General features: G+C 39.4%; 1 pseudogene; it reads left to right on the top strand.

Annotated features, from left to right (window-relative positions):
- The first annotated feature begins 890 nt into the window (after positions 1–890).
- Positions 891–8,860, top strand: LOC138161105 (COMM domain-containing protein 3 pseudogene; annotated as a pseudogene).
- Positions 8,861–9,157: the final 297 nt, after the last annotated feature.

Below are 9,157 nucleotides of genomic sequence, written 5' to 3'. Positions count from 1 at the left end.
TTTTAAAATGAATGTTAAAAATTGTTTTTATATGTTACTTGGGAAAAATAAAAGTAGAATGTTTTAAAAAATAAAGTTAAATAAATGGAAAAATATTTATCAATTATATGTTGGATGGGGAAAGTACCTGGTTCTGTGATTTCACTGGTAGAGGGAACTATCTATTGGAGAAACTTTCTCTACCAAAGTGGATCTGTAAAGCACATTATTAGAATAGTAATTGAATATTAAAGCATCAACATTTATTTTGGAGGGGGGAAGGCAAGGCAACTAGGGTTAAGCGACTTGCCCAAGGTCTTACAGCTAGTAAGTGTCAAGTGTCTGAGGTCAGATTTGAATTCAGGTTCTCCTGACTCCAGGAGCAAGTATTCTCTTCCTAGTGCCACCTATCTGCCCCTTGCACCTATTCTTTAACTTACAGTTTTAGAGAATTCCCTAAGCAATGAGAAGTTAAGTGACTTGCCCAGGGCAACACAATCAGTATTTCTGTGTCAGAACTTGAACTCAGGTCTTTATGATTACAAAGTTAGCTCTCTATCTCCACTAAGCCATGTGACTTCTCTTGACTCAGTGTAAAATTTTGTTTCCAATATTTTAATCACAACAATGAAATAAAGTGGGGAGTAAACATATTGTAGAGAGTAGAGAAATATCAAAACAATCCCTATCCACAAAGGCCCTACAATCAAGATAGATAAAAAAGACATGCAAGCCTTTGAAAAGCTAAATAACAACAAAGGATAAAAGTATCACAATATCATGGTGTATCATCATCATCCAGGTAAGGAGTTGATAGTCTCTTTGTACTAGATGCAGTTAAGCCTGGAATTAGGAAGACCTGAATTCAAATCCAAACTCAGACACTTACTAGCTGTGTGATTGTAAGGGTTATGGGATTTAAAGATCTTCCATGCCCCGTTGGACTTGCTGATTTAGCAGGAAGGCGTGGAGCAAGAGGAAGCGGAAGCCAAACTAGAGTTCCTGCGGTGGCTGGCGATGGCCGTGTCAGCTGGGCAATGTAATGGGAATGCAGATTTGGAAGATCTTCCCTGCCCCTAGGCTAAAATGCACCTGAAGCCTGGGGAGGGAGGCTTGTTTTTCAGTAGATACTTCTTGATTGGCCAGTGAGTCAATAAGGTTGTTACATTCTCTGAGCCAGGAGAAGGCTATATAAGCCCTGATGTGTAGCTTTGTTTTGGGACTCACTTTGAGAAGTGTTCTGTGATTTGATCTGAATTATGGGAAGCCGTTGTTGAGAGTCCCCCGGCTTTGAAAAACCCAGATGTTGACTGGGTATGGATGTAATGGTTGGACAGTTTGGAAAGCTGTCTACTTGATCGGTTAATGTCTTGATAATTCTGTCTGTATATTTTGAAGTTTGGGGTGCTGACTTTTTTCCCCTGAACAAGGTAAACGATATATGTCTGACTGATTAAAGTAAGCTTGTTAACCCATTTTGAGTTGCTTTCCTTTAACAAAGCAGATCCAAGAACCTGTATGGGCAGCAAACCCTGAGGACGCACTTGGGGTGCTTGCTGCTACAGTGATCTTGGCAAGTCACTTACCTTCTGTCTGCCTATTTTCTTTATATGCAAAATAAGGATAACAGCTCTCACCTTCCAGTGTTTTTGTCAAAATCAAATGATATATTAATTGTAAAGTGTTTATTTCAGCACAATGCCTGGCATATAGTAGGCATCATATAAATGTTAGTTGTTGTTGTTACTAGAGGCAGCTAGGTGAAGCAGTGGATAGAATGTTAGACTTAAAGACAAGAGTACCTGAGCTCTTATGCCCAAAGGACTATAAAAATGTACATACCATTTGACCTAGCAATATCACTTCCAGGGCTGCATCCCAAAGAGGCCATCCAAGCGGGAAGGGGACAAGTATGTACAAAAATATTTATAGCAGCTCTTTTAGTGTTGGCAAAGAATTAGAAACCAAGGGGATGCCCATCAATAGGGAAATGGCTAAACAAGTTGTGGCATATGAATGTAATGGAATATTATTGTACTATAAGAAATGATGAGCAGGCAGATTTCCCAAAAACCTGGAGAGACTTATGTAAACTCATGCTGAGTGAGAGGAGCAGAGCCAGAAGAACATTGTACGCAATTACAAACACATTGCGTCATCACAGATACAATACAATACGGTATCTGTGATGACTGACTTTGATAGACCAGATTCATTTCAGCAAGGCAAGATTATAAGACAATTCCAAAGGACTCGTGATGGAATAGGCTATCCATATCCACAGAAAGATTTGTGGAACCTGGATGCAGACTGAAGCAAACGGCTTGCTGTCTTTCTCTTTTGTTTTGTTTAATTCCTTTTCTCACTGTTCTTTCCATTGCTTATAATCCTTCTTTACAAGTTGACTAATGTTTAATGTGAAGGTGTTTGTAGAACCTATATCAAATTGCATGGCACCATAGGAAGGAAGGGAGGAGGAGAGGGAGTGGGAGAAAACTTGGAACTGAAAAGCTCATGGGAATGAATGTTGTCAATTAAAGTTAATAAATTAATCATTTTAAAATTAATATCTGAGTTCAAATCCTGATTCAGACACAATAGCTATGTGACCCTAGAAAAATCACCTGACATCTCCCAGACTCAAATTAATCTTCTATTAAATGGAGACAATTATATCACCTACCTGGTAGAGTTAATATGAGAATCAAATGAGATTACTTATATGAAGCACTTTGGAAATATTAAAATGTCATAAAAATGCTGTCTATTATAATGTTGCCCTAGTCAGAACCTCTGGACTACTGTGATCAGTTTGGAATGGCACAGCTAAATAAGGACATTGATGGTCCAGGTTGCATCTAGAGGAAGACAGGATAAAGCAGGGTCCTGAATCCATGTTTGCAAAAGTATCAGCTGAAGGAATGTTAGCTTGGATGTATGGTTAGCTCAGATAAGAGGAAGTTGGTTAAGGAGGCAGGGAAATGATACCTGTTGTCAAGTATCTGAGGAGCTGTCATGAAAATGGGGGATTAGATTTCTTTCTATTTGACCCAAGAGGGCTGAAGTTGGAGCAATGAGAAGAAGCATCAAAGAGATCTGTTTAGAACTGATATTAGGAAAAATTTTCTGGAAATTAGAGCTGCCCATAAGATGAATGGTCTGCCTATAGAAACAGTAAATTCTCTGTCCTTCAAGGTTTTAGAGAAGAAGCTGAGTAATGACTTGGGCACATTTAATAAAGTTTATTTTCATGTATGGATTGTGGTCCCTTTTGACTCAAAATCTGTGATTCTTTGGTGCTCTAGAGGGAAGCCCAAGGTTACATAGTTACCCTCCAAATGAGGAGCATGACTTCAAATGAAATCACTCCAAAAAAACAACAGTACAAAATAAACTCCAAACCCAGATTTCTGCCATCTGGACTATAAATTCTGAATCTTTGCTCATTTACACCATTGATATGCAAGACACAGTTAACACAACAAACTGTGCAAATATCAGTAAGAAATAAGCCCATGCAGAAAATATCAGAGGCAGGAGCTAATTTAATTCAAGCATTTCCAATCACATTGTGGTATTGTGTATATTCCAAGCCAATACTCCATGTGACCAACTTGATGAAAATAGTGAATTGTGATTTCAGTGACATTTGCATTGCATTAAATGGAAACAGATTATGATTTATCAATTAAGTCATGGGAAAGAAAATAGCATTTTGGTTATTTTTCTACTTTATTTTTTCTTAACTAATAAAACTGCTGAGTGATTAAGAATTTAGCAAATATTTTGCTTGAACAAAATATTTATTATTAAGCAAATCAAATATATCACAAGATGAAACAAAATCCATTGTTGCAACAAAGGATTGAATTTGGGACAGAGAGTTTCAGATGGAAGCTGTTTTTTATTGTCTGGTGGAGGGGAAGAGGATTAAAGTATCTGAAGGTAACAGGATATAGTGATAATAGTTACGTTCCAGAGTCATCTGCTTTATAATTATAACTAGAAAGGGCCTTTGAAATAATTATTGCCGCCTCATGTTACAGCTAAAGAAAAAACACAGATACCCAGTTAACTAGCAGAGTCTGGACTAGAATTCTGGGTTTCTGTCCACTAAGATGCTATTCCTTTCTATCATCCTTTAGACACCCTCTCACAAGTGAAAGATTTGCCCAAGCCCATGATGAGTCAGTCCTTACTACATATATCCCACATAAAGGCTGTGGGAAAGTTCTAAACACTTTTCTGCCCCACATTGAGAGTCCATTGCCATGATATAGGTGGTTGGTGTATATTTATACAAATTTTAATTAAATAAGAATTAAGAATCAAGAAGAACAATAACAGGCACAAAAGAGAAATAACTTTTGGTTTTGGATAGAATGTTGAAAGATTCTAGAGGTCATTTTCTTTCATAGGGTTTGGAATGGGGTTTCAGGTCCCTCTTGAAATCACACTTATCCTCTCAATTCAACTAAGCAAATCTTTGTTGAACATTTACTATATGTTCAGCAGTGTCATAGGTGTTAAAGAAGTGGAAAATACAAAGTATAACAAGTGGTTCCTGCCCTCAAAGAATCTACAATCTAATTACAACCTAGATCATTGAAAAAATCAAGAATATATTTGGTACCTATAACACCAAGCACAAACAACTTCCAGGTTCTGATTGTGAGCACAGAAACTCTCCATATATTCAATAACAAATTAAGGCAAAACATTCACAGAAAAGAGAAAATCAAAAAACAGAGTAACTCAATCATTTAGTAAGTCCTCAGTTCAATCACAAAGTACTCCACCCCTGGATATACAGTCATTTGGTCAATCACAAAGTTTTCTCTCTTCTCAAAGAGGAGATTAGTTTCCAATCATAAACAAAGTACATTCATTTGGTCAGTCACAAAGTACAAAAGTCAAAAGTTTTCCACCCCTGGATCACAACTGAATTACAACACCATCCATCACCACCAAACACCCTTTCAAGAGGTAGTAGAAAGCACAAAGGCCATTCACCCTTAGGTTACAACTAGGTTACAGTATGATCACAGCATTCAATACCCAAGGAGAGGCTTTTTTCTTCATCTTGACCCAAGGCAAGTTCTCAGCAGTTTCTGTTCCTGGGAAGACAAAGCTTAACAAAGACACCACAACATTTAAGCACATTGCTGGTATCCACTTCAATTTACCTTCTGCCTCCAGAATCAATCTAGGCCCAACAAAGTCTGAGGCCTCTATCAATAAGCGACTCTGACAAAGTAATATCAAAACAGACAGACAAAATACCGGCACCACAATCAGGTCTCCTCAGTTCTCAGCAGCTCTGGGTTGCAGTTCTCAAAAATCCTGGGCAGCTGCAACTGGCCCTCAGAAGTCCAGGCACCTTTGGCTGGCAGTTCTCTCTCTCTCTCTCTCTCTCTCTCTCTCTCTCTCTCTGTCTCTGTCTGTCTCTGTCTCTGTCTCTGAACAAGTGAAGGGATGTATAACTATTAGCCATTGGAGTTTATTGAGTAGAGGGGTGACATGGTCAGACAGGTGCTTTGGGAAAATCACTTTGGCACCTCAATGGAAGTGGAAGGGAATAAGGAGAGATCTGTGGCAAGTACACCCACTATCAGTGTATTATAATAGATATTTGTATGTGTGTATATTTATGTATATATGGATGTATACATAGAAAGAGTTCCAAAAGTCTTTGTGAAATTCTAAGTTCTTGTATACAGACATAGAAATAAAGATGCAGATGTACATATAGATCTAAATTTAGATATACTTAGATGGCTTTAAGACTAAGATTTTTGGAACACATGAACAAAGTTCTTCTACATATACAAGTGATCCCACTCTGTCTCATTTACTTACTGTTGTCCCATATCTCTCCTCCCTTTTTTGACCAAACTACTTGAGAAATATACCTACAATAGGTGTACCAAATTCCTTTCTTCTCATTTCCTTCTTAATTCACTATAGTTTGGATTCAGATCTCATCATTCAACCAAAATCATTTGTAATGAAATTATTCTCTTTTATTCTGCTCTTCCTGTAATTATGGAGTCATTCTTTTCTTCTGGATTTATCTCTTGATGTTCTCTAAATCTATAACCTTTCTTCAGTATGTCTAAAGATTTTTTTTCTTTACTCAAATCTCCACCTTTATTTCTTACACTGGAATTTTGTGCCAGAAACAGATTGCTTTCATCACACCCTAGACTGAAGTGGCCAATTCCTACCTGATCCTGTCATTTCTGCATTCTGAATGATAACAATCATTCCCTGCCACAGTGTTAAATGGAGTGGCTGGTTCCTAGTTTCTCTCCCTAATCTCTGCCTCAATGCATAGATTATGGTTTCATCTTCTCTTGGCTCAATGGGAGTGCTAGCCTTGTCACTTTCTTTCACTCTTTCTCCTTGTATGATCACCAAATGAACACTGGTTTTGTTTCCTACTACAGGAATTACAGAAACTAATTTGATATTTGAGATAATACTGACTTAACCTCTCCTAGATGAATCCAGGTATCTCTGCTTCATCTCAATCCCTTTGATCCCATGGTAATTAAATAAAAGAAGAAAGACTAAGAAGAATTTACTCTTTTGTGTTTCTGGAGTACTTTAGAAAAGGTAGCATTACAACTAATAACCTACTCAGCAAAACTGAATACAGTCTTGAAGAGGAGGAAAATGAACATTTTAAAAATAGAGTGCTTTCATGGCTCTGGAGGAGAGAGTGGGCTGGTGACTTTGCGAGGTCCTGCTCACTTAAATCCAATCCACTCGAGGGTCATGACATCTCCTTCCTGATGTCATGGTCCTCTTTGAGAACCAGGGACAAACAACAACCATCTGTGCAGAAAGGTTAGGGAGATAATGCCATGACTTGCAGTTGACTTGGATTTGGGTGAGGCAGGGCTGTGGAAAGCAGGAAAGGTCTCCCTCTGAAGAAGGCACTTGAACTGTCCTGAAGGAAATCAGAGATTCCCAGAGAAGGAGATGGAGAAGATCCAGGTCTTCTGACTCCAAATGCAGGGTTCTTTCCATCTCACCATTATTAGGAGAGAACTGTTGGTGATTAAAAAGCCTTCTGTATACCCTATGAATGAATTCATTAGGGAATGAATCCCTAATGGTGGAATTCCAGATAGTGCAGAGAAACTTCTTAGAGCAAACTGCCCTGACTCTGGCCATGGCCATTGTATGGAAGCTGAGAGGAGGCCTGTCCACTGGACCCCTATGGTGGAGTGTGCCTGCCACTTGTCAAGGACAAGAGCTCAGCAGCTCTGGTGACAGCCACAATGACCATCTTTCACACCAGGACACTTTCTGTCTAATCGCTCTTCCTGGCATTAGCTGTGATGAGGTGCTTAAGTCTTACATGGTGCCTGAGTCCCTGTAATATGTGACTGGTGCATGTACTTTCACAGGGCCCCCAGGGCTCAGAGCCCTGAGTAAACCATTCCCAGGCCTGGAATCTGGGCTTCTGGGCATCATCAGCTTCTGAAGTCTGCCCAACCTCCTGCTTCCCCATGAGCATCCAGTACTGGCCTGCCCAATAAACCCCATGGGCTGAGAGCCCAAAGAGACCTGAGGGATCCCCATGCCCAACCCACTCCACTAAAAAGACTGTGATCCAGAGAGGAAGAATCTTTTGGCCAAGGTTTAGCAGGTAGGGAGTGGCCAGAATCAAAACTCAGTTCTCTTGCTTCTAAGGTTAATGCTCTCTCAATTAGACCAGAGGGACATTTTCCCCAATCAGACCTTCTCCTGATGCAGGCTGGTAGAGGCTCTCTGAGTTTGGCTTAAAGGGTCCCTCTTTGGAAAATGAGAGAACATGGGAGAAAGAAAAGGAAAATGGAAATAGAGGAGGAAAAGTAAACTGTTATCCTGACACCTGGGGGAAAGCCCCCTTCATCCCAGGCTAGTTAGGACTCAGGCAGGAATAAAACAGTTTCCTCTACAGGGGAAAGCAGATGGTAATATCATTCTTCTTTATCTTCTATGTAAGAAGCATAAAGGTGGGCAGTAGAGTGAATGTGAGTACTAGACCTAAAGTTAGAAAGACCTGAATTTCAATCTGATCTTTTACTAGCTATGTGACCCTGGGCAAGTCACTTAACTGCTTTCTATCTCAATTTCCTCATATGTGAAATGGGTATAATAATAGTACATCTCCGCCTTAGCGCTTCTCCTGCAGGCGGCCTTCCGGAGCCTGCTGGAAGCCCGGGCCAATGAGGCCGTGCTAGATCATCCAGACTTGAAACACATTGATCCTTTGGTATTAAAACACAGTCATGCTGCACTCGCAATTTGTATACTGGAGGCAGGAAAGCAGAAAGCTGACAAGTCAACTCTGAGCACGTGTCTAGAAGACTGTAAATTTGACAGAGAAAGAATAGAACTCTTTTGCACTGAATATCAGAAAAACAAGAATTCTCTGGAAATACTCCTGGGAAGTATTGGCAGATGTCCTCTCCTTATAACTGATGTTTCTTGGCGTTTGGAATATCAGATTAAGACGAATCAACTTCACAGACTGTATCGACCATCATATTTGGTGACCTTAAATGTTGAGAACGAGGACTCTAGATCCCATCCTGACATTAGCTTTAATTGCACTATGGAGCAATTACAGGATTTAGTGGGAAAACTTAAAGATGCCACTAAAAGCCTGGAAAGAGCATCTCAAATGTGATCGAAGGACGTTAACAATCTGCTAGGGTCAAGGGAAGACCAGCGCTCCCCGGTCCTTCGGGCAAGCCATTCATCCCGTCTGCAAGTCGAATCCCTTCTTTTTTAGGAGAATTTGTATTAATTTCATCTTTTGAACGTGTGAAACTTATGAAAGCTGACTTTTTTTACACTGTTACAATAGAAGTGAAGGCAGTAATACCGTTGTATATTTTTTTAAGTGTTCTCTTCATTTATCCTGTCTTCATTTCCTCCACTGCCTCTCTCCCTTCCTCGACGTTATTTCTTTACTTTCATCGAGTTATATGCTCTAATAAATTGTGATACTCATGTTTACAACCAAAAAAAAAAGAGTAGAAGAGAAAATTGGAAGATGGAAAGCAACTCTTGAATGTTACTCTCATCAGAACAGGTTCAAAGAGACAGACAGACAGGCAAATAGATTGATGGATGATAGATAGATAGATAGATAGATAGATAGATAGATAGATAGATA

The sequence above is a fragment of the Petaurus breviceps genome, unplaced genomic scaffold, assembly GCF_028583685.1.
Source record: "Petaurus breviceps papuanus isolate PSGF00001 unplaced genomic scaffold, PetGlider_PUasm1.0 118, whole genome shotgun sequence".
NCBI lineage: Eukaryota > Metazoa > Chordata > Mammalia > Diprotodontia > Petauridae > Petaurus > Petaurus breviceps.
Note: the sequence above shows the minus strand (reverse complement) of the source record. Positions and strands in the feature narration are given on the sequence as shown.